At 34.6% G+C, this 27,562-nt stretch overlaps 1 protein-coding gene and 1 long non-coding RNA gene across 2 annotated transcripts in view; one reads left to right on the plus strand and one right to left on the minus strand.

Annotated features, from left to right (window-relative positions):
- Positions 1–27,562, minus strand: part of LOC145682969 (uncharacterized) — a 220,979-nt gene that overhangs the window by 178,730 nt on the left and 14,687 nt on the right. Inside the window, exon 2 of the long non-coding RNA XR_014130961.1 lies at positions 22,604–22,691. This is a non-coding gene — a long non-coding RNA (uncharacterized LOC145682969). The remainder of the gene's footprint in view (positions 1–22,603; positions 22,692–27,562) is intronic.
- Positions 1–27,562, plus strand: part of LOC145683417 (hemolymph lipopolysaccharide-binding protein-like) — a 708,489-nt gene that overhangs the window by 5,899 nt on the left and 675,028 nt on the right. The gene's annotated exons all lie outside the window — the stretch shown is intronic.

The raw sequence follows: 27,562 nt of genomic DNA on the forward strand, positions 1-27,562 counted from the left end.
AGGGAATTCATATTTCAAAACCTCCGGTACCTTCTGACAATAAGTCAGGTGTCAATAGTTTACAATTGATACTCTTAGCTTCAACCTTGAGAATTTCCCGGGATTATTGAAACTTCCCATTGATGAAAGGAGCAGATAGGCTATAGCTAATTATTTTACCAAAACCGATAGGGTAAACAAATACGTACAATCATTTCCGTAATTCCTGTACGTGCTTTTTTCTTAATCATGTCTTCCTTCACCAGCCCTTTATCGGTGTAGTGTTCTGGCCTTTGAACTCCAAGAACAAATCGTGGGAATCCATGCTATTTTGTCTCCAGTTACTTATAGAGAACATCTGCCTCGCATATGACAATACGAAAGAGTTAACAAAAATAACAAAATGATATTTTGCGTGGACAAGATATTAGGTAAATTTATCATTATCATCATAGGGTAATTGTTTCAATGTGGCCAACTTCCAAGATAGACAGATGACAACTTAGGTAGGTGGCCAAGTTGACAGGATTTACTATATATATATATATATATATATATATATATATATATATATATAGGGTGGTCCCTTTTAATTTTCCGCGGAAATATCCCAAGAACGGTTGAACATAAATGAACTGAACAGAAACTCAAATAGGAAATAACATGGGGTAAATCGATTGGTGATGTTGAGGTGCCCCCGGACCGCTGTTCAAGGGGATTTGGAGCCAACTTTAAAATTTTAAGCGGATACATGGGGTATGTGACACTTCATTTGATAGATCTTTAAAACCTAAAAAAACGATGTGGCGAAAGGTTTTTCATATCCGTCACCGTATTCAAAATGGCCGCCAAAATATGTTACCTGTATCAGTTAAACGTTCAGTAGCACTAATATGAAAAGGGTAGAACGTAAATGAACCAAACCAAAACTCAAATTCGAACGCCATTGGGCAAATCGAATAATGTTGTCACGGTGCCCCCAGGGCCGCCTTTGATGGGGGCCCAGGCCCAAATTAGATTTTTTAAACGAAAATATGTGTTACGTGATACCTAGTTCTGTAGATCTGCATACACTAAACAGCGTTGTGGGGAAAGATTGTTCATATGGGTCACCGTTTTCAAAATGGCCGCAAAGACATCTTGACTGTATCAGATAAAACGTCCAGTACTATTAATATGAAAACGGTTGAAGATATTAGCGGATGAACAGAATAAAAGTCCTATACGAAATGACAGAGGGTATTTATCAGTCCATGGCTCGAGAACAATCCAATGAAGGAAAAGATTATTAAAGTGTAAGTGATAATGCTAAAGAGGAAATTTAATCCTTAGAAAATTATCTTTCCGTTCTCCCTCCGAAAGTGGATGAAACGGGAGTGAATGGTAAAATTTCAAATGAGAAGCCCCACATTTACTTGCAATAGGTATGGTTTGTCTGAAACACTTGGGTCTAGAAGTATCTGGTACTGTAATGAACCAATATTCTGCAGACGACTTTTGAGAAAAGCAACGTATGTAAACATTGTTTTAAAATTGCATTATTCGACAAATTGGTTTTGCGTTTCAGTATATTCATTTTTTGCGCAAATTATTGCCTGCAATCAAAATGGAAGGCACCATTTAATAAGAATTTTAATTTCTTTTTTCCATTACAGACATATATATCTCATAGCAACACATTCAGATAATTTTGTTGTTTAGATACAAATTGCAAAAACTAAGGTTGTTGTTTGCAATTTCACCGTTAATTCCCGTCCCCCTTCACTACTTACCAGCCGAACGATGATTTGTCGGAAATTAGATTTCCTCCTTTGCATTATGGCACTTTTACTCTGATCATCGTCTCTTCTGTTGCAACATTTTCGAGCCAGAGAATGATAAATACCCTCTGTGATTTCCGATAGGAGATTTTTCTGTTCATCAGTTATTATATTCAACCGTTTTCGTATTAGTGGTACTGGACGTTTTATCGGGAACCGGTCAAAACCCCCACAGCCAAAACACCCACACTCAAGAAATGTCAAAACGCCCACACAAACGGTCATAACCCCCACACAAATGAACACATCTCCCAAATACACGAACGGTCATAACCCCCACAGCCAAAACCCCACACTCAAGAAATGTCAAAACGCCCACACGATCGGTCATAATCCCCACAAAAATGGACAAATCTCCCAAATACACGAACGGTCATAACCCCCACAGCCAAACCCCCCACACTGGTAATCGGTCATAACCTTCAACGGTCATAACTCCCACACAAATGGACAAAACAGCCACACATAGCAACGGTCACAATCCCCACATAAATGGACAAAACCCCCACACAAATTGACAAAACCCCCACATGCAGAAATTGTCACAACTGCCACACAAATGGACAAAACCCCCACACAATCGGACAAATCTCCCACAATCTGAAATGATCCTGGTTTCATGTCTTGCCCTTGTACTTTTTAATAACATTTTTATTCCACTTAAACTGATGTTGCAGCTATTCTTCCTGCACTGTTTTCTAATGACAAAAACACTAAAGTGGGCGCCATAAAGAGCCGCAACAAAGACGTGCAATCACGATCATTTCAGACTATGGGGGATTTGTACGATTGTGTGGGGGTTTTGTCCATTTGTGTGGCAGTTGTGACAATTTCTGCATGTGGGAGTTTCGACCATTTGTGTGGGGGTTTTGTCCATTTATGTGGGGATTGTGACCGTTGCTATGTGTGGCTGTTTTGTCCATTTGTGTGGGAGTTTTGACCAATTTTGTGGGCGTTTTGACATTTCTTGATTGTGGGGGTTATGACCGTTCGTGTATTTGGGAGATTTGTCCATTTGTGTGGGGGTTATGACCGTTTGTGTGGGCGTTTTGACATTTCTTGAGTGTGGGGGTTATGACCGTTCATGTATTTGGGAGATTTGTCCATTTGTGTGGGGGTTATGACCGTTTGTGTGGGCGTTTTGACATTTCTTGAGTGTGGGGGTTATGACCGTTCGTGCGTTTGGGAGATTTGTCCATTTGTGTGAGAGTTATGACCGATCGTGTGGGCGTTTTGACATTTCTTGAGTGTGGGGGTTATGACCGTTCGTGTATTTGGGAGATTTGTCCATTTATGTGGGGGTTATGACCGTTTGTGTGGGCGTTTTGACATTTCTTGAGTGTGGGGGTTTTGGCTGTGGGGGTTTTGACCTAGACCCGTTTTATCTCATACAGACGGCCATTTTGAAAACGGTGATCGATATGAACAATCTTTTGCCACAACGCTGTTAAGTGTGTGAAGCTCTATCGAACGAGTTATCAAGTGACCTATATTCTCATTTAAAATTTCTAAGTTGGGCCTGGGCCCCCATCAAAGGCGGCCCTGAGGGCACCGCGACAAAATTCAATTTGTCCCATGGCTTTCATATTTGAGTCTTGGTTTCGTTCATTTATGTTCTGCCGTTTTCATATTAGTGCTACTGAACTTTTATCTGATACAGGTAACATATTTTGGCAGCTATTTTGAATACGGTGAACGATATTAAAAATATTTTGCCACATCGCTTTTTAGTTTCTAAAGATCTATCGAATGAAGTCACTCACCCCATGTTTTCATTTAGAACCATTGAAAAGCGGCCCTGGGGATACCGTTCTTATTATTAGTAGTATTAAAATAATAATAATAATAATAATAATAATAATAATAATAATAATAATAATAATAATAATCAAAATATGCATAACAAACAAAAAGTCTTTGATGTGTTTTGTTTGAATTTTTGTTTTGAGGCCATTAATGAATTCCACCGTAAATGTAATTCCATCGTATATTTGCGCAGTTAGCTTCTCCTGGATTGCTTTCGTAATTTATTATACCAATGTAACTTCCCCGAAAATTCCTCTTTTACTTGTCCTCTCAAAAAATCTGAGTATAGTAACGTAACGCAAAAATGCAGACAGTCGTTCTAATTGTTGTGTTTATTATGCTACCTAAATCCCAAAATTTTGCCTTGTTTTAACAAACGATTTTTGGGCCCTTTTCTTGCGGAGACCTTTTGACTTGGGCCATTTTCATGAGGTGCGTTTTGATTCTGGATTTTTGACTTGTGCCCTTTTGTTGCAGAGATATTTTGAGCCGGGCCCTTTTAACGCGGGGCATTTTGCCTCTGGCCCTGTGTAGCGGGCCTTCTTTTGTGCCGGGCCCCTTTCACGCAGGGCCTTTTGACTTGGGTCATTTTGTTCTGGGATCCTTTTGACCCGGGCTCTTTTTCTCAGAGGCGTTTTGTTTCGGCCGCTTTTGACTCGGGCCCCTTTGACACAGGGCCGTTTGACTCGGGCCCTTTTGTAGCGGCGCCTCTTTCTGAAATGGGCCATTTTGACTCAGGTCCTTTTGTAGGTTTTTTTTTCAGAAGGGCCAGCTTGACGCAGAGCTTTTGACATCAGTCATTTTGTCGTCGGACCCTTTTGACCGGGCTCCTTTTATGAGGGGCATTTTTATTCGGGCCTTTTGTTCGTTGGACCTTTTGACCCTGGCCCTTTTGAGATAGGGCCGTATTGACTCAGGCCCTTTTGTAAATGGAACCCATTTCGGCTTGGGTCCGTTTGACGCAGGGCCCTTTTTGTTCTCGGACCTTTTGACGCGGTTGTTTTGACGTGGGTCGTTCTCTTTGCCCTTTTGTTTGGGCCTTCTGACATGGAACCATATATATAATGCAGCAGCTGAACTACCTGGGGCAGTGGGCTTGGGGAATTATGAGTATATCGATGATCGATCGATCCAGGGTTCAGTAAAATTAGTTACACCATTGTTCATATCTCTTTCTTTCTATTCTCTCGACATCTGGAGATGAATGTTCTGACTAATAGGCTACAGCGGCGAAAGATGACATCAATGATAAATGTTATGACTTTTAAGTTATTATACATAGGAATAAAATGAAAAATTCTATATCGGTCTTTTGCCCTACCTTGTTGGGAAAAAAATCCTGCGGGTGTTAGTGAGTATGATGTTGCTTAGTTACTTATTATATTGTTCTGTACATGTAATAAATACTTCTGTCTTTATTACGGCCGTTGCTTTACGACAGCGAAACATATTCACGTTCAGCATAATAAGTTTCCATTCTCAAATAATTACAGTGAGGCGAATGTAGTAATTCATTCACAGATTTAGGACTTTGAAAAGTGCCCTGCGAACATGTCGTAGTAAATTCCTGAAGAGTAAAAAGCGCTAATAGCAGTAATTAGCTCAGTCGGTCCCTATAGTCCCTTAGTGAATTACAAAAATCTAACAGATGTTGTATCTCTTTCTTTCTTTTCTCTTTACATCACGTCTGTCGATTAATGTTTGGACAAATAAGCTACAGAGGCAATTTTAGAAAGTAAGATTATCTACACTAACAGTCACAGATGTGGTGATGTTTAACTTAACATAAAAGGCAATAAAATGAAAAACAGAGAATTCGAATCTTTTCAGAGTGACAGTGTACTGATGCAAGAATTACAGTGCACTGATGCAAGAATTTGTGCCTTTATTCCCTATACATACGTAATTTCCCTAGTCAAAATAAAAACCCTTCAAAATTAATCACCAATTCTTATGCAACGATCCCTCCCTTAGAGTACTCCGCGGTCATAAACCCGTCACGGTGATGTAAAGGCACTTTTGGCGACGAGGATACAAAAATCACGCTTCAGGTTTATCAGCCCTAAAAAAACTCACAGTTCATTTTGTGCCACTCCTAGAGAAGGCGGTTCGTTTTTTTCTATCAGCTATAAGAAGGACTATTTTATTTATATAAGACGATATACACTGGTTTCTTTATAAATTAAATCCAGCCATCAAAATGACACACACTTCATTCCTATTTGATTCCATTTTTATTTATATTCTGTATGTCTTGTTTATTTGGTTGTCCGTGACGAAGCTACGTTTGCCATAATTGTATTTTGTTTATTATATGTTGATATCTGGTTGTCCTGTCAACCACGTATTGACAATCACATTATTTTTTTTGACACCTCAATATCTTTATATTTATTAGCAATCAGATTATTTTTAACTAATTTCTTCTTCAAGATAACCTGGTTTAGTACATATATAAAATACTTATTGCCCAAAAATATAAAAATATACAACGTACCGTTGTAAATAATGTCGCCCGACGGACTTTTCTTTTTACTCATTAACTTTTATAAAAAGAAAAATAATTCTGGACCGTTTACATATACATGTTAATTATTCGAGTTTCCGAATGCACTTCGTATATTTAAAAATTACAAATTCCTATAACTATACATATAATATACTTACTTTTATCACAATATTCTTGTCATATTTATTATCATATTCATATATTTTAAATGTTTATCATCATTTTCATTTACTTATACATTTCAACGACGATAAGGCACATTCGGAATTACATTTATAAGTTATTTGATTTCTAAGTCCATTTTCGGTTCATTAAAAGCTTTTACGAGTTGTTTGATTCCTTTTCGGGGCCATAACATGCTTTGTTACAATTTAATAATTATTTATTTGGGCATCATGAAGAAGGTTTTGAAAAAGATGTATGTGATATTCATATAGTCATTCTTTGAACATAACATGATCGAATATAAGATATAATTAAACAAAATATAAATTGAGAATGAAATATCGATAATAATCAGGACATAGCATAATAATTAACGCCTTATTAGCGTCATAACAAGAATAATGTAGTTTATATTTCATTTCGGCAATCACAGCAAAACACGTAACATTAAGACATATGTAAACATTCCTTGAAAAATTACTATTATAGATATAAATTCAATGATAAAATAACATAAAGTAAAATACAATAAACCGAGAAAGTAAAATCAATTGAATACGATCTTTTCGAACATCGAAATTCCAATCTAAGTTACATGGCCAACAAATTCCTTATAGAAAATAAAACTTACTAAATTCAATGTATACCCTAACATTACAAAGATGCTCTTAAATATACTTCAATAACATAGAATACGAATAATGTGATTGATTATACAAATATCAAAGAAAACACATAACATTAAGGCATTTGGTCAATTTAAGAATCAATTTGATATGTCCTTTTAGATGCCCCTACATTAGGTTGTTACATGACCAATGCATTCGTTTGGGTAGTATCGAAAGTCGCAAACCAAAATACAGCCTTGCGTGTTATTTACATTCATAGTTCTACGTTCCTTATTGTTCTTACCATAGTTCCTGCTATCTGCGCAGCGTTTCTGACAAATCGCATTATTTCTGTTGTAACTAGATTGTGTCAAGTTGCCGACAAAGTTAGGTTCGGATACAGAAGCATTACCAAAGTTATTGTCACTACTAGGATTAGGTTTGGTTTCATGATTACTAGGGTGGGTCGAAAACAACGATTTCATTCAAATCGAATTCTAATAGTACGGAAAAGTGGGACAATGGATCGAAACTTGTAAGTGTACTTTATTTTTGAAATCGCGTAATATCTTCAGTTCGCGCATCCAGGTTAAAGTTTTACCAAATTGTCAAATATCATACTTTTTGGAACACCCTGTATAGAACACAGGTTGCTTCTGATAGTTGTAATAGAGCGCTAATTCTCAAGTAGGTATGTAACAATACACAGAAGAAAAGAAAATCAACATCGGGTAATATCTTCAGTTCTTGCTCTAAGGTCAAAATCTCCTGAAATTGTACAAAATCGTACTTTTTTGGAACATAAAATAGTTTATGTTGTTATAGTTTTAATATGGTGGTTATATTTTTCCCAACCGTGCGGGAATATTTGGAAAAAATAAAATAGAAATTGGATAGTATCTTCAGTTCGTGTATTCGAACTTAAAAATCGACAATTTTACGAAAGGAATCATTTTCTATGTTTTCGATCTGAGCGTGCAGCTCTTCGCTCATTTCTGATCTTAGAAATGACCCAAAACTCACAACGAGGAGTTGGCTGCACTTCGAGTTTCACCCATACTCTTCCCAACCACCGTACCATTGCAGAAGTTTCAAATTTATTTCTTTTGTATTTCGGGCATACCTTTAAAATCAGACTTCTTAATAAGATCTGGCATTATAGTGCGTGACAAAAGTGTGGCCCGAATAAAACCATCTCTGTTCAAGCAGCTACATACTTTTGTAGCAGCCTCTGTTACAAGTTTAACACATCTTTCTACGGACTGCGTGTGACATGAATATTTTACGTAGTCAAACTCTGGTAGTTCTTTTGTCTTTAGAAATGACAAAGTACTCGCTATTGTTACATGGGCCAATATTGGTGGTGATGAAAGTTTACACGTTGACCAATGTATCAATTCAGTACAGTCAGTTGCTTCAAAATTGAGATCAGGTGGTAAAAAAATTTCTCACACTTTTACCTGATGGTGGCTGATTCCTCCATTTCAACAATCTTCTGAAAGCTAATTCTCTTATATGTTTTCGTTCATTACATTCGTTGATCATTAATCTGTGACATCATCTCAATACTTCTTCCGACGTCAGTTGCAATCTCAAGTCCGATTCGATTACAGTCTCAAGTTCCTATATGCTGCTTCAGCTTAATAAATAAACACACGTGATAAGTACGGTCAATAAATGAATAAGTGTGTTATATAAATAAACCTGACACAAGAATTTAATTCCTTACCCCATAACGCATATGAAAGAAGTAGTGACCTCCCAAGAAGACGGTAGCAGCGGTGATTAACACCGAACGACAAATCAGGGAAAGTGGTCCTTTTATCGGTGCAACAACAAAGGTAAGGAAAATAGGTATTCTAGACTATAAGAAACCAATACATTATTTCGGTCAGTCCTATAAAGAGCAGCGTGGCTCTACAACACAGAAATATAACACGACGTGTGGGTGTGCCTACAAAACAAGCGCGACAAGCGCGGTTGAATATATTGTTAAAAACAACCGTGAATGCTAAAAAAGTGTGTTGTTAGCCGTAGATAGTACCCAACAAAAAGTTACGTCCTTTATTTGGGATCTGAATCGAAGACGATCCATAGATATCATGTGGCATACGATATTTCATCAAACTTATAATACCAAAATTACCTAAATTGCAGGACATTATGCCATTTGACCACAATTATAAGTAGAGACTGGATTTTAAAATGCTACAGTTTTTCTAGAAATGTAATTGTTGTAACAACAAGAATTCAAATTATGTATTTTCAGGCGCAAAACGAACTGAATTGAACGCACTTTTTTGCACATTTTTCTCTAGATTAATAAAAGTTTTCCCATTTTTACTTCTTTAAACATTCAGCAGCTTTATTATTCCCAATTCTTTCTTCTTTTGAAAAATGGACAGAACACTAAGTCTTACTTTTATTTTGATTTGCATATAATATTTCGTAAATCTAGACGCAAACGTATTCAACATAATAGCAAAAATAACGGAGCAAACAGTGAAGTGCGTCTTTCGCACTTTGGACCTTGAAATCTTTGCAGTTGCCAGCTCAATAAATTCTGGAACAGTCTCAAACAGAACTTACTCTTCTCAATAAAGTATAGCATACCAAAGAACAAGAAGGCAAAGTTGCGTGCACTTACATCAGAATTTAAGAAGGAATGCATTTAAAGTTATGGTATAAGTGTTTGCGATGCAAATATTTCTGTCGATAAGAAACATCAATGAGAATATGGCAAAATATCAAGTACAGCAAACACGTTAAGAACGCTGAAATTCACACTTCACAACCAAGGCAAACTACTTTGATAAATGATTTAGTTTCTGGATCTGAAGAACAGCAATCATATGATGTGTGTTACATACATCTTAGCACAACGTTAATTCAATTAGCAATCCCAGTCCACAAAGTAAAGAGTTCTGCATTAAAATCGTTTTTGGAAAAGTATATGCAAAGATCAGTACCAGACGACAGCATCTGAGAAAAAAATACGTAAAGCCGATTTATGAAGACGTTTTCGTAAAAATGAAAGAGAAGTATTTGGGAAACGTGAAGTGGGTTTCATGTTAGGGGAAATAACTGACAAGCTACAAAGATAGGTACTGAATGTGTTTCCGTTATCTAGTGAGTGGGTGAAACTGACATTCAAAATGTATCAACTCAAGAAGACAAATGCCTGCACAGTAATTCAATCCTTTAATGATTCATGGAAGGATCTGTGGCCGGTAGGCATAGAATACGATAATGTCAGACTGGATGCAACCGATGAAACACGTTATATGGTTTCGATTTTTCAACAGCTAAACGATATGTACCCCAACCTTAATCATGTCGCATGTATTGAACATGATCTGAACTGTGTTTGTGAAATTATGAGAGAAAAATAAAGTAAGGTAAATTTCTTCATTGCTGTTCCAAAGAAGATTCATTTCAAGGCTCATAAGCGTCAAGTTTTGTACCGATATCACTGATCTAATCTCCTATCATAATCAGAAACGGTATGTGGAAAAGGTTTGCAAGTTTCTTGTGTGAACACTTCTACAAATTCAAACAATGGTGGTACCTGCCTTAAATGCAACAGCCATGAAACATCACAGTAAATGCTCAACGATCAAGACCTAGAGTTGGAACTTTTCAAAGTACTTACCAGGTGTGATTGAAAGTTTTGAAAAAGAAGAAGAAACGGAGAAGGAAAACAGTGGTAGAAGTTATAAAGTGTATGGGACAACCTTGATGAATTTATTATAGACAAATTTGAATTGAGTTTGCGAAAGAATCCAGATGAACAAGAAGATGAACGTTAATACTGAGATTGGATGGATTGCAATGGACACCACTGGCTTTACCTACTGGTACAAGGATAATGGATAGGGATTCTTTGCGTTAAGTTGGATGCGTCAGATATCATACAGTTGAATGAAAGCATCGATGGCAGTTTGAAGGATGTGGTTGATATGCTAAATAGTTTGCTTTTACCAGAACAGCAGAATATTCGCATATTGAAAGAGACTCGTGTTTGGATGACGAGCTCATAAGTCAGCAACATAGAGCGAGGGATGGGGGAATATGTCCCGGTCAATAATTTGCTGTATCATATCTAACTGTAAGTTTGATGGAAGATTAAAAGTGCAACAAATTAGTTATTGTAATTAATTTTATTGGAAAACTATAAGGAAAACTAAAATATATAAAATAAACTAAATATATAAATATTTCTAAGAATTCTCCGTAAATATCATGGACAGGCTTTCGACCAATCAAAGGGAATAATTAATTTACATTTGCCAGTTTTGGGTAATCAGAGGTATGTACATGTTTACATGTCAGGTGTCTTCACGCATCTTAGTAAATATCGTTCCTCCTTCCAGGTGTTGCTCCACGTATCTCAGTAATTGAGTGAACGGTACATTAGATTTGTTAAAGATAGTTTGAAAGCATATTTTACTAAGAAATATGACTTGTGGAACAAAGAAATATATAAGATTGAACTCTCCTCACAATCTGCCATTCATTCAGAATATAAACATAGTTCAATAGAAATAGTAGTTTATGCTTATAACCTGCGTGATCCTTTAGAAGTACGTTGTAATATTGATTAACAAAGAGAAGGAAGAAAATTTAGAAAATGGAGATGTTGATGTAAATGAATGAGAACCATCAATTTTACAGTACAAATTTGACATTGTTTTGAAGAAAATGCAATATGGCAAAGCCCCAGGAATAGCTCAAATACCAACGGAAGTGATTAAGAATCTCGGAATAGCAACAAAGAAGAAACTATTTAATCTTATTCATGAAATGTACATGTCTAGAAAAATACCAAGATACTCAAGAAAAACATATTGGTGTCCATCCCGTAAAGAAAAGGCGCACGGAAATTCGAAGGATAATGAACGTTAAATTTGCTTTCCCATGCATAAATAAAAATGTGCAAAATTATCGCACAACCAATAGAAGGAACAATCGAAGAACGACTATCCGAGGACTGGTTTGGATTCAGGAGGAAATAGGGAACAAGGGCAGCAATACTGACTCTATGGTTTATCATCGAACAGCACATCAGAATAAACAAACCAATTGTGATAACGTTTGTAGATACGGAGACAGCTTTTGAACACGCAGATTTCAATATCATGCTCAGAGCATTGACGATTCTGAAAGTGGATTACATAAACAGAAGAATAATATAGGAACTTTATAGGAATCAGACAGCTGTTATAGGAAGAAAGCAGAAGGAAACTAGAATAGGTTAAGCAGTAAGGAAAGGATATGCTCTTTCACCTCCCATGTTCAACGTCTATACAGAAGAGGCTATGAAAGAATTCTTTGACAAAAACGCGAAAGGCGTAAAAGTAATTGGTCAGTTTTTCAGCAATAAGGTTTGCTGATGACACAGCATTATTAGCGGAAAACAAAACGGACTTGCAGTAGCACTTTCAACCTAAACTGACAAAAAAATGCAAAATGAAAATAAATGAGACGAAAATCAAAGTGATAAAGTCCACAAGAGCAAGACAAGAAGAAAGCAAACGTATGGCTAGATGGAGAGAAAATTGAAGACGTTAAGACGTTCTACTATTTAGGGAGTCTAATATGCTCGGACGGAAGAAGTAAAAAGACCTAATTTTGAATAGCGCAAGCTAAACTAGCATTTAATAGGAAAAGAAGACTACTAACATTAAGAAAAGTGTCATTTGACGTTCGAAAACTTTTTTTTAAGACACTGGTTTGGAGCGTAGCGTTTAACGGTTGACAGACATGGACGTTGAGGATAGCTGAAATTTCCAAGCTGACAGCATTTGAAATGTGTTGTTGGCGCAGAATGGCGAAGATGTACTAAGGGAAGCTAACGAAGGACGACAGATCATGAAGATAATAGAAAAAAGAAGAAAAAGCTTGCTTGGCCCTTCTATTCGGCACTCCATGGACCACCATGCTGAGAGAAGGAGAAACAGAAGGAAATCCAGGAAGAGGAAGACCAAGGTTAGAATATCTAAACGCAGTTACGAAGAAGTGGCCTTACCAAAATATAAAATAGCTCTCCCAAGCGAGTGGAAAGTTTTAAAGATTTCCATGTTGCCTACCAACCTGCGGTTGAGGTAAACAAGAAGTAGAAAGCGTAAACTTGATATTTGGAAGAACACCTTAAATAACATGGAGTTAGCATGGCAGCGTAGAAAGAAACATTTGTGACAAAACTAGAATTAGAACTTCGTATAATATTGGGAATGAGATTCTTATTAAGTCACAATTTCAGTCTTCTTTGGCCGATAAAGTAACTAAAAGCTTATGCTATCGGTAGCTTGGACCGTACGTCATAATCAAATTCTTGAACAGGAATTGTTCAGATTAGATCAGTGGAAGATGATAATACTGTTAGAGAAGTGCATGTCTCTATGACTAAAAGTTTAGGGACCTAGGTTAAATTAAGAAATGTTTTTCGTTTAGAAGTTTATATAAATTTTTATATTATTGTCTTCCAATTGTGATAGAGTATAGTGAATTTTCAGTAATCATAGTGATGGAGCATAGGAAATTGCAATTATTTCACATCTGCTTTTATTACGTGATAGTGAATTTTGACGATTGTTTTTAGCCATTTTAACATGTTTCTATAATTAAAGACCTGGAAAACCTTTGCAAAATGAGTGTAAATCCCTTCCAGATCGAGCAATTTTTAGCCTACTTGTTAGACATCGCTCAAGACAAATGGCCTTTTTGGGAATGATCTGATTGAAAGAAATGGCATGGAATGAGAAGTTGGATACTAATTTCACGTTGTTATTTTTCTCTGCTAATTCACAGTGTTCAATTGCAATTGTATTGACGATTAGTAGATTTTTTTTAAAAGAGTGAAGTAAGTATTCAGAATTTTGATATTTGTAATGAAAGTTATATTACAAAAATATTTTGGTTGTAAGGTACCTTTTATTAATCAAGCATGGAAGTTAATATCAATATCTATTTGCGAATTCTAATTATTAGATGTTTGTTTATGAATGTATTTAATACTTGGACTATTATAGCTATAAACTACGTTTTGACGTTTAGACTTGGGACTTGTAGTGTGTATTTAGGTAGTTTAGTTTGGGAATTCTTATTTCTGGGTCTTTTATTTTGCAGTTAGTATTTGGGTATAGATATTGTTAATTTTTGATTTGACGTAAGACTTGTATATTTACATTCATAATTAGGAAAAAATATATACGTACTGACGATTTCAATTGAAGTTTAAAAAATTGTAACATGGACAGTCAATTTGAAGTGTAAATAGCGCCACTCATATTTATAGCATAAATAATTGGTACAGGTATCTTAGGCTGGTCGTTGTTCGTAGCTGTATGATTACGATAGAGAAGTGAACAGTCGAACTATGAAGGTTCAGTATTTAATAATGGGCCTTCTTTTTTAGTTTGCAACAAGCTATATATACAGCCAAAATTGAAATAGTGGAAAAGTATATAACTAACCAACTAACTCTATGACGTATGGAACCCGGAAGTTCAAAGCCGTGTTCACAAAAGCTATCCATTTTTATCCTTAGCTAATTGGATCCAGTTTCTACTTTGTATTACTATCTCTTATATTACCCAGTGCCTAGATCCATCTTAATATTGTCCTCCCATCTGCGCCTAGAACTTCCTAATAGTCGTTTTCCTATAGGTCTTCCAACTAAAGCTTTGAAAGCGTTTCTACTTTCTTCCATTCTAGCTACATGGCCTTCCCACCTAAGACGCCTAGATTTCACGACCGTAACAAAGTTGGGTAAACCGTATAAATTACGTAGTGCCTCGTTATGAAGTTTCCGCCATTCCCAATTCCTGTTCCTCTTGGGTCCGAATATTTTTCTCAGGATCCTGTTCTCAAATACTTTCAGTCTATGTTCTTCGCTCAGAGTAAGCAACCATATTTCGCAACCATACAGAACAACAGGCATTATTATCGTCTTATATACTTTAAGCTTGAAATTCTTCGACAGAATTCGCGACGACAAGAGATTTTGAACCTAATAGTAACACAAATTTCCTGCTTTTAGTCGACATTTAATTTCTTAGTGAATATGATTTTCGTCTGTCATAAATATTTGAAAGTATTCACTTTATCAAAAGTATTATTTAATATTTTAAGGCATCCACAATTTAGTTTTCTCTGCATTTACTTCTAAATCCATGTCCATGCAAGCGTTTAATAAGATCTCTTCATTTCTTTCTATTTTTCTCCTATCATCCGCAATTAAATTTACATCACCAGCATATGCCATAACCTGGTAAATACCGTTCAACCTTGGGCCATGTTTGCTATCTTTGATTTTCCTTATGGCGTATTCCAACACAAAGTTAAATAATAATGGTGACAACGCATCTCCTTGTTTCAGACCATTTTCGACGTGACAGCTCGTGGACAAAAATTTTCCTACCCGGACATTACTTTGGGATTCATTATACATATTAATCTAATTAGCTTTCTCGGTATTCCAAGTTTTGTAAGAACGTTGTATAATGTTTCTCTCCTAAACGAGTAGTACGCTTTTCTAACATCAACAAATAATTGATAGAGTTATGAATAAGGTACTTTTTACCGAATGTTGCCGCGAAGTTCTCTGTAATAACTTCATTCAGCGACTGGGTATGAAAATAACGATTTGCATGTTATCATGTGAAGTTCAATTTATATAATAATTTGTGATACTACGTTTGGATTATTATTATATAGCATTTGCTTTCAATTTATTAAGAAATATTCTACATTCACTTAGTGAATCGAAAATATTTCAGATTTTAGGATTATACGCGGCAAATTCTTTTCTCCCTTCATAATTATTGTAATTACGGCTATACGTGTACATTGGTCCCATTCAAGTGAGTATTGTGTATCAATTAATGATGTTTAATATTATTTTGAAGATTTTTATTTACTTCTTGTGGAGTTAAACCACAAATTCAATGTACAAAGTGTAAATTTAGCTACGAGGGAGGTTGTAGTCATATGAGGAAAGCATTGGTATGTGTTAACTTTCGTATTTGAATATCCTTTGGTCTCAGGTTATCCCATTAAATTGTTATTTTTGGTGTAGAACCTACTTTGGCGTTTTTAAATTGTTTATAAAATTATTGAAGTTAACCTCATTCATTTTCTTTTCTTATTTATATTTACATATTATTTCATTACATAATACTATAGTCTATTGAACGATTTACTCAGTTATATTCTTTTCATGTGTGTATGTATTTTAACTGTACATGTCCAACCGCATTAGTTTTTGTAGAATCATTTTTATCCCCCACTCAGACTACGTTACACTATAAAACATGAGAAGGCACATGTTACATTGTTAAAAGCCCTAGGATTTTAATGCAAGGACTCAAGCTGTAAACATATATATTCGGTAAGTATATATTTTGCTTTGTAAATATTAAAATATAATGCAAGTAGATCTCATAAAGAAATGGCGTTTATCCATTTTATTTCGGTGCAACATTTCACAAAATTTGCTGAATCCTGTTGCTGGCAACGTCTCGAAGAGAATTTGCGCAATTTTAACACTTTCTGCTTCTCGTCAATGAGTCATAAATAAAAGAAATTATCAACGTTCTAATACTTAGAAAAATATGCGGAATGCAATTGCACCACAAATCATATCTAACAAATTAAAGGCGAATATTTTATCACAGAGCCACTGCAGCCCCAGGGCAAGTTCAAGTTCATTTTACATTCATACTTCCTTTCATAAGGTTTGCATAGTTTACTAGTTCATAAGCTTCACTGCTTGAGATTATATTTTGCTTAGTTAGCTACATAAAAACAAAAAATATTTCAAATACATTGAACTATTTAACACAATTGATTAGCTTCTGAAAATAGGAAACTAATTACAAAATGAGAGAGTAATACAAGAGGTCAATCAACATGAACATGCTGCCAGCACAATACAAAACTATCTGGAATTTTCATAAAAAAATGAAAACGAAACAATAAGATTAGAAAATAAATGAAATACTGCTTCAGAAGAAACACTTTAATGACGAAAAAGCAAAACAAATACTAAACCCACCTCCCCTTCAGCGACTCTTAGAATCAATGTTTACTTAATAAGTAATCGTACGTGATAACATCGAGAAATGCCTGTCAAGTTAATCAGCAATTAAGCGTACGGAATGACTACATAATAATACAAAGTTCCATGTAATTATCAGTGATGTGAATAGGGATGAATACAAGATGAAGCTCAAAATCGAACACACTATTTTTACCTTCTGAAAATACTTTTATGAGGTCATCATATGCCAAGCAATCGTCAAGTTTTTATTTAAGAAGATGTAACATCTCCATGAACCTGAAATCACTATTTAACTAGTGTGCAGTGAGAAGGGAATTATCTCATAATGTATAATCTGGATGCCAAATTAAATAACTGCTTACTTGAAACTTTTCAGAAGGAAACATGAGATTCAATATCTCATGAACAGTACATATTTCTGTTATGTTGGCGAGCAAAACTGTACCTTTGTAGATTTTAGTTTTATACTTTACTGTTCACAAATAATTTTTGAACAATATAGCTTTACAATAAATGTAAACATTAATGAATTATTAGGTTTTCTGTAGCTAGGCTACTTTGCATGCAAGTAGTTCATTTATTAAAATACACAATGTAAAACGAAACAAAATGAAATAAAATCTTTGAGATTTACGTCCCACCGGTTTACTTATGCCGGTGAGGCTAAAGGAGACGGTGATGATGAGTAATGAATTAAATGGTGGAATGAAGAAGTGGGACGATAGTGGAGAACTCCGAAGAAACCCGCGCACACGGTGTTTGTCCACCACAAAGTTCACTTGGCGGGGGCTGGGTTCGAACCCGGGACCCCAAACACCAGAGTTGAACGCTCTACCACTGAGCCACCGCGGTCCCTACTATGTAAAACAGACGTATATCCATATCATAATATGTATTATACAACAAGTATTACATTATTAATTCTTCATAACTCATGATATGCTCCAGCACATAAAAGACTCAAAATAGTGGGAAATCGAATAGTCCAGAAAGTTATTATCTAAGCCCCTTGCGTTCATGGGAACGAAAAGGCAATAGCTATAGGTATGCTAAGTTAGTATAGACTGTCAATTTCTGACCAAGAGAATTCATGAAGTCCATATTCTCGCAATAGTTTTATACAAACCAGATATCAGGATTATTACTATATATGATGTGCTATAAAATATTACGATGCAAAATTATTAATATCAGTTAACTGATAAATTGAAAATTAAAGCCTGTTTTATAAGGTTAACTATTACGTTAACGCATTATGTACATTCTTAAAGTAACAAATACTCGTACTTGTATTGGTTTCAACGAAGATACCTGTTTCTGAACTATTACGTTTTTCAAAATAACTTTTAAAATTATGCAAATATATTCGACACGAATAGAGATTTTTGAGATCTGTTTCGTCCCGACAAGAAAATTTGACTCCAAGCAGTCATTTGCTTCCATTTAATATCAAATGTCACAATGCGAGCCTCGACTCGAGTTTCGTTTAATACTCGAGTATAGTCGACACGAGTTTCAAGTGAACTTTGTGGTGGACAAACATCAAGTACTTTATCGTTTTTTACATTATCTTCATTACCCAATTCCATTAACCCTTAAATTTGGAGCATAATTGTTGAACAATAAGCTAGAAATTTTATTTCGTTTTTGTAACACATAGCGAGAAACTGTTTTTATATGGAATCTGTTTATGAAAAAAGACTCTATCTATGACATTTTTCCTTTATTTTATCCCTCGGATGTTAAACTAAAAGGAAAATTAGTTTAAGAGTCTACCATATCTTTAAAATGTGAAACAAAACTAGTTTCATAAATATAAGTATGGGGCAAAATTTATTTAGAGTGAGGACATACTAGATTTTATTCAATACATGAGAACATAATGCAGTTAAAACCCCGATTAACGGACACCGATGGAACATGAATAATTCTTCATAAATGACAAGGGGACGTTACACAGAGGTTATACAAATTTAGATTACTCTGAACTAGAGTGGAAATTGTAACCGGTGTACAATACATATCCTATAGGCCTAAATGGAATAATAAACTAATAAAGAAATAGGTAATCAAGTGTTCGTATTACTTAGGGAATCAGTGGAAGTTCATCTCTGTTACGAAAACATTTTATAAAGATTATGAACAGATGTCAAGAAAAGGACAGTAAACGGAAGACAACAACAAACTCGCTAAGAAAGAGATAAGTAATAATGAAGCATTTAATAGCAGGAACAAGTTTATTACTATTATATAGAAATGTTTTTGAAGTCGTGTGAAAAAGAAAAAATAATGATAATATAAATCCATAAAACTATTTCCATAATAATATTGTGGGGTATTAGTATCTAAGGATTTTAAAAAATAAACAGTAGTAATAAATTTTTTGCTTTTCTCCTCTCTAGTCTTGTGAAATATATTTTAAGTTTGCATTTTTCTTGTCCTTTATTGCGTTTCTCACGTCAGTTCCTTTCCTTTCAAAACTATTTTAGTTTTGGGAGTTTTGCGACGTTTCCAAATTTAAGTTTTACTTCGTTTTAATGCTATATTTTCACTAATTTAATTAGATACCTAAGCTAAAGGTAAGACATTATTTGCCAACAAAATGGCTCTTCCTAGGAAACATTCGTCAACAAATGCGTAATAATGATTAAATTACTGATTTGTTTTTATATTAGACAACTTTTCGTGAAGGCAGCTCATTATATTACTGAAAAACCCACAACAAAATTTAGCGTAGTCTAAAATGTAGGTGACTTTCCGAGCATCAGATGACGTCGTCCCAAATTGAAAGATATACTAATCGCAGCTGTTCTAGTATAACGTCATTTGACAGCTGACAGTTGAGGCTCGTAAATACATAAGTAATGTCGGAATCCTTAAAATAACTTTTAAGGTATTACTGTGAAGATGCGTGAACTTTCCGCAAAACTGCAGCTAAGTTTTACAATTGTATCTTCATAGATGTACAAATTGTCTAAAGCAATCTTTGGTAACACATTGCTGCTGTGACATAATATATTTATTTCATTCAGAAAATTTACCCTAAAGTCATTTGCTTCAAACTAGTAAAAGAAATTTCTGTTCTTTAGTTGTTAATTCCCTTTTCCTAAGCAACTGCACGCAAATGTAAGTATAGTTCTTTATACTTTTCATGAATATTGCGTCTATTTTTGCTTATTTATATGCCAATTTTAAATTCCGTTTCACTATGTTTTCGTCTCTTTCGTGTTTGAAGTATCAACAAACACAAAGGTCGTGATTGACCATTGATAGAGCGCTTACATTTGGTACCAAGAGCCTGAAATTATATCCCAGGCGATGTATATTCGTGGCGGATATTTATGCTCGCTACATCGCATCCTATATAATCACTTCTTAAAAACGATTCGTGGTTCGGCACACTTCCTCGCTCGTGATGGAAAATGATTTTGTTTCTGGTTATGAGCTCTCATTTCATCGCTTGAAGAAAATATTTGTCTTTCCGGTTTCAGTATTCCCTTAATTATTTCAATTATTTTCTCTTATAAATAATTTAATCACTATAGCAATTTGTAATAGTATTTTCTACATTAGATGATAATTTGTAGTACTTCCATTATTGGAAGTATAACGGCAATTTTAGGATTTTTGATTCCCAGGAGTATCAATGATGGATTATGAAAATGGTGGAATCCTCACCGAAAAAAGGATTAGAGTTTAATGATTATTTCGTGCAGCAGTTGTTTAAAATTGACACTACTAGAAGTATTCGGATTGATTTTGAGCAGAAACACAGGACCAGGATAAGGGTGGTGCAATATATTAGTGTGGGAAGTTGCAAAATGGAATCCAAACGCTGTCCAAAAAGTGCGTTCTATGGAAGATGCTCCACATGATGACAAGTTATAATTATGGACAGAACAAAAATGAGTGACAAATAGAAAAAATGAGGACTTAGATCTCCATATAAAAATAGTTGTTAATGAAACAGCTACTATAAGTAAATTTAAACAACCTCTCTTGAGTTCTTCGATGCCTTGCGTATATGTTTAAATCTCGTTAGTTCCACTACTGACCATTTGATTTATTAGCGTGATAAAAGCGTGACAAGGCTCTCTAGGAATCAACTACGGTTTTGGTTTTTCGGAGAGATGTATATGCAAATCAATTTTTCTAATAGAAACTTGAATTGCAGTCATCACTGCATAAAGGGGCTGATTTATTTATTTTCTTTATTTTGTTGCATATTTTTTATTTGTAGTTGATGATTTTTATTTCTCATTTCATCATATACTTCACATTTGTCTCTGCTTAACTTCGAACTGGTTGCATTTCTTCAGAAATGTAAGGTCATAACAAGGATAAGCCATCATCTTTGTCATGAACGATGAAGTGGTACAAACTACGGTTCATTTTCGAGATGAAACGTAGTGACAGAACACCATGTAGGACTACATTAAGTGAGAGAGAGGGAAAAGAGAGATAAAAATATAGGGCGTCTGAAGAAGACAATAATAGATACAAGGTCAGATCAGATCGGAAGGCATCCTATGCTGAGGCAAATTGTAATTTTCTATAACGTAAGAGTCAACGTTATCACATAAGAGATTTTTCTATTTGTGTGAAACTTTGACCCTTCCTACGCCTGGATTTTTGTCAATTTGTGTGAGAGTTATCATCGTTTCAACGTGTGAGGGTTTCGTCTATTTGTATGAAGAATATGCCCGTTTCTACGAGTGAGGGATTTGTCTGCATATCACCTTGTTCACTTAGGTTCATTAGCGTTTTACGAACATTTTTATTATTTTCATCGTGGAAAACAAACAAGATCTTGCTAATTTCAAAGTGTGTCAGATTATTCGATTCTCTAGCGGTTCTGACAATTTCTGTGTCTGGGAGTTTTTACCATTTGTGTTCGGGCTCTGTCCATTTATGTGGAGACTTTGACCGTTTTTCTGTGTGGGAATTTTGTGCATTTGTGTAGAGGTTGTGATCAATAGGGGTTACCTCAGATTACCTATATGGGGGTCTTGGCTGTATGAGTTATGGCCGTTCGTATTTTGGGTAGATTTGACTATTTTTGTAGGGGTTATGATGGTTTGTTAATGTTATGATGATTTGTGGAAGTTATGATTGTTTGTGGGGTTATGATATTTTTTTTTTTTTACATTTTCTGCGGGTGGGATTTTGAATGTGTGAGTTTTGACCTGGTTCGAAATAGAGTTGTAAGAATCTGCTCTATCTTAATAGGACAATCACATTGTAACAATCGTTACGTAATGATTAACTACAACTTTAAAAACAAAAATTAATTAAAAATAACAATATCACTAACTTATTCATTTAGAAAATATTCCAGTAACTTTGAAATGCACAAGTGTTTTGTAACGAGGAAATGGGATTTATCAACGAGATCACTACCCCTACCAGATTAGGCTCGAAATTGGCAAACAAAATATGGCACAAACACAAACTGATATACAACAGTTTCAATGTATATAATTGATATTATATTTAATTTGAAGTATGTACTCAATATCCGTGCATTTAATGGCAATTGAAACAAGTATAGTATAAGACACATTCACAATAAGTAGTTTCATTCAGACTTTTCACACTATAAATGTATAATTATTCTTACGATTATAAAAGCAGAGTTTTATTATATTCTTACCATACTTAAAACACAAAACGTAAGTGTTGAGGTAGCATATACTCAGGGAAATCGTAAAGGTTCTTAACATTCCCATTCGTTGTGTCACCTGGTAAAATAGATGAGATTTGAAATAGGATCAGTATAAGTGGCAGTAAAATAATAAAGGGTTTCTTAGGAACTAGTTTGGGTACTCTTGAATTACAGAAAATATATATGAATTTCTCATTATGGCTAAGTTAAAATGAAATCATCAGGAATTTTTGGGCAACATAAATTTATTTACATATAACACCATAAGGTATATGTCCATTAGTATGTAGGCAATTTCGCAAAAGATCCTTGCTATAACATTGAATATACTGTTATTAATCAAGTATATCTTGAATATTTACTACATCTGGTAATTTCACTTCTTACATCTATTTCAAAGGATACATTATTAGTTACTTAATATTTTTGCTAATATAATTGGCTTCGCTAATATTTAATTTTCCTGCTTTTATTAACATTTTCTTTGAAGTTATGTGAACCATGTTATATTGAGCGTAGATAATGATTTATTTCTAACCGTTCATAATTATTATTATGTCCTAGTGTTCGAGGAAATCTTTCTCAATAGTCTTATACAGGGACTGCTCGAACCGACTAGACATAAGTGTTTCTACTTATTTAAGAACATTTTCGTAAATCATAAGTGGCGGATATAGGGCCGATTGGGCCGATCGCCCCCACCCCAGAAGAGGAAACGTTCTTATTTTATATATAAATAAAACCCATTCCAGAGTTCGTTGGTCTCAAAACTAGCTCTAAGTAGCAGTATTACATCTCACAGACCCAATTCCGAAGTCCGTCCTGTATAAGCCCCTGATTCTAGAGAAAGTTTTACCTTGTCGACTACCAGAATTTCCTTTGAAAGTAGACGCTAGTAGTAGTGTAATTAAGAATTTTCATTGTTCCCGATACGTTAACAATAGTACCTATGGGACCGATAGTTGGAAAATCACTACAATATATTTATGATAATCAGTGATAATCTAATTTTTTTTCAAAAGAAAGAATGTTACTAAGATAATGCTTCTGAATATATTATTAGATATTGTTCACATATGTTTTCCTCTATAATTAGTAAATGAGCATTATTGCTTTCTCTGAATTAAAGCAGACATTTAGTCTTGCTTTAATGTGCAAATTTTCCCTGAAAGTAAGTAGGAGAAACTATAATTTTAAGAGCTACTTTTGCAAATCTTACGTTAAAGTTGATTTTAACTTAATTTTCTCTACGCAAATAGCTTCGTGAGTCCTGAAAGTACTTAAAACAATTTTCAATATATTTTGCCTAAGAATATCTAACGTGAAGGTATATGAATTTGCTATGTATTTACCTACATTATTAGCTATTTTATTTCGAACATTGGAACACTTTATGTTAAATTGAACTGAATGAAAAGCAACATTGTTTAATCACTGTTGAAGTCTCATTTCAGTGTTTTCTAAGTTCATTTACTTTAGAACAAGGAAGTTTCCTTACTGTCTGTCGTCTTATTATTACATGTGAAATTTCGTAATCAATAAAACAGCAGATTGTTTCCCGGTACGCATTCCTGTTATCACCATCCTATGATTAATCTATGTAGTATGCACTTTCGAAACTGTCAATGCAGTAGTCACATGGACAAACTTTCAATGGAGTAGGAAATAAACCGGAAGGAACGTTGAACAAAACGATTGTTAGAGGTTTGGAATAGGTAGTCGAAGTTGAATTGCTACCGCGAACAAAGGGTTGCAGTTTTCTAGAAAATACCTTGTTCTAGTTCTAGGAGCATTTGCCATCTTCAACCTTCCTTAGTTGTTGATAAAAATGTGTAATCTCTTAAAATGTAACTTCAGTTAAATAATGTCAATTGCTATTTCCCATCACAACTATTTGAACACTTGAAATATCCCAATCTGTCTTTTGTAAATGTTCAATTTTATTTAAATGCAGGCCAAATCCCGTTTTCTATGTGCTCTATCTAATATAGAATTCACAAAATTCTGGGCCCAACTTTTTACTTCTCACATGCAAAATGTACGATTCATTTACACGTTATCTGAGCTTTTGAACTCACAATGAATTACAGCACATGGTGGAAATGTGTTACTTTACCACTTTGTTGCAATTCTTGTCATAAAGCTGAGGAAAATTAGGATAGATTTTGTATTAATTTGATTTCGGCGCCCCGTTAGAATTTGTTCAAAGTATATTCGTTTTATCACCCTTATTCCACCCTCTCGTATTTGCAGTGTAATTTTGTTTATTCGTGTATGTTTAGAAAGGTTATTTTTATAGATTTTTGGGAAACGTCATGCATTTAAGTATCATGCCACAAGCTCTAGTCACGTCACTATATTATATTGTGCGTCCGACATTTTTTCATGGCAAGTATATGGAAGGTATCATTAGATTTTTTATAACATTGTGATCATACTGCATCTTTGTTAGTTTAACGAAGTTGAGAAACGTCATTTTCTTCCCAATCTTCAACGCAACCGGCTTTAGCGTGGTTTCTAGTCTTAACTAAATCAAATTCGTGAATTTATCGTATATTAAGAAACATATGATTAAATTTCTTGGAGGCTTTGTAGTTAAGAAGTTAACGGAACACTATTAGATCAAGAGACTAGAAATAGGGCGAACCCACATGACATATATTTACGACAAGCTAAACCTCATAGTTAGTTTAGATTAAGGCGTTTGTATTCAGCAACAGTTCAAAGGATTGTTGCCTCAACACTTTAGACCTGCATGTAATAAATCGTTTACGTCTGTGGATGCTTTGTTTGAATTTGTGTTAGAAGAACAGTCAGAAGAGTTAATTGTGATTTATAAGACGGTAAGTAAAGCAAAGTCTAAGGAGGAAGTATTACGATACAGTGGACCGGAATTCATTGCAAGGATAGCTGATGATTCGTTGTGTCATAATTCTCATATCTCACTTCCTCTCTATGAACAGCAGCAAAGAAAAGAAAACCTTTGCACTTTTAGAAGTCCATGGTATCTTATCAGCTGGGAAACAACGTAGTAATCAACAGTCAGCAGGTTCTCTCCCGTTTGAACAACAAAAATATAACTCTTATTCTCCTTTTCATACATCTGAATGTAAGGGCGACATATATAATAATAAGTAAACAGAATGTATTCTCCTACGAGTACTTCTGTTACTTATCCGAACAAGCATAACATGCGCAACCAAAATCATACTATAATTTACATGAATCACAATATACACTGTTCGGGCAAAACATTAGTGAGCAATATGATACAATAGACGTTTAGTGGCAATAATTGCGATGCTTTAAATAGAGAGAATAGTTTGGGGAATAGAGGGAGAAAAACTATCAGAATCTAAACCATTACCACGCCTTTTTAGAGATAGGAGTTTGCTTTAATAATATTAATATTGAACAAAAAGAGTAAAAATCCATGTTGGATACTGGATGTCAAATTTTCATCTGGAATATATAACTTCTTCTTCGTAATACCATTTTTGTAAAAAGACGTACTAGTTCCGTGATATTCCAGGTAAAGGCATTGAAAGTAACACGTTAGCTTTTATTTTCTAAACTGAACTTTAAAAGTGAAGATTTCTTTTCACGCATAGTTTTAGAGTAGTAGTCAAATTCGATTCTTCCGTTTTGTTGGAAAATGATTGGTTGTTTCCTCCTTATGTTACTATAACCAATACTTTTAAGTATTTCATATGGTTAGGTTTGGGAAACCCACTGAACACGAACTACCGGAACGTCATACTTTTGATACAGTTTTCGAACAACTTAATGCAAACGTATTTATAACTGCAAAATCTGTAACCTTACCACCGAAAACCTAGTGTTACACTGTCTGTTCAAAATTTTAATGATTTATTTTTATTTATTTATTTATTTATTTATTATTTAAAATGGCGGAGTTAAGGCATAACCTTTTCTTCCACTCAACCATTTACATTTTTCTTTACAGCCGGATCTCTTTTATTTCTTTTCTTTACGACGAGAATAAAAATGACATACAGTTAGGCACGTTAAAGAGTTACCGACATACATAACAATACAGAAAATAAAACATGAAAAATGAAAATGAAACTTATTACATATAAAATAAACACTAAAACAAACAAGAGACATGCTAAAGACATGTTAAACTATACAAGGAGAAACAAATACGTCAATCTTGATTATATATAACATAAAATACATTCCTATGATTCACTATCTATAGATAAAATGATGCACCTACTTAAGTGATTGTCTATAATGTATACATTCATACACATGTATCAGAAGGGAATAGAAAAGAAAATGACAAGAAATAGAAAGGGAGAGAAGAAGAAAACTACTGCATGGTAACGCCAGGAATAGTTTCGTGTGTAACATTTTTTTCTTACTGAAGACCTACATTAGAAAGATATTCTTTAAGCCGTCGTTTAAAAGTCAACACTGAACCAGAGTTTCTGATACTTTCAGGGATGTCATTCCCAGCTTTGGTGACAAATAGTGTGAAAGATTTGGAAAAGAAATTAGATTTGTGCGTTTGAACGGCGAGTGTTGTATTTCCTTTAGAACGGGTATTTAGTGGGTGAGTATCGCCGAGAAATTTAAATTTAGAGGATAGATAAGTAGGTTTCTTACTATTAATTATTTTATATAAAAGTATTAGAGAATGAATGCGGCGGCGGGTATTTAGATTGCACGATCCTAGTTTCTAATAACAATGGGAGATGTGGTCGAAGCGCTTTTTATTAAATATGAATCGAACGCAGGCATTCTCAATGCGCTGCAAACGTTTTGCCAGATCTTCGGTTAAATCAACATATGCTGCATCACAATAATCTAAATGAGAGATTACTAATGACTGAACCAGGGACGCTTTAATGGAAACAAGGTTTTTATTCGCTGAATAGAATGGAGGGAGCCGTAAGCTTTCTTGCATACTCTATTAAT

The sequence above is a fragment of the Thermobia domestica genome, chromosome 4 (assembly GCF_964235325.1).
Source record: "Thermobia domestica chromosome 4, izTheDome1.hap1.1, whole genome shotgun sequence".
Lineage (NCBI taxonomy): Eukaryota > Metazoa > Arthropoda > Insecta > Zygentoma > Lepismatidae > Thermobia > Thermobia domestica.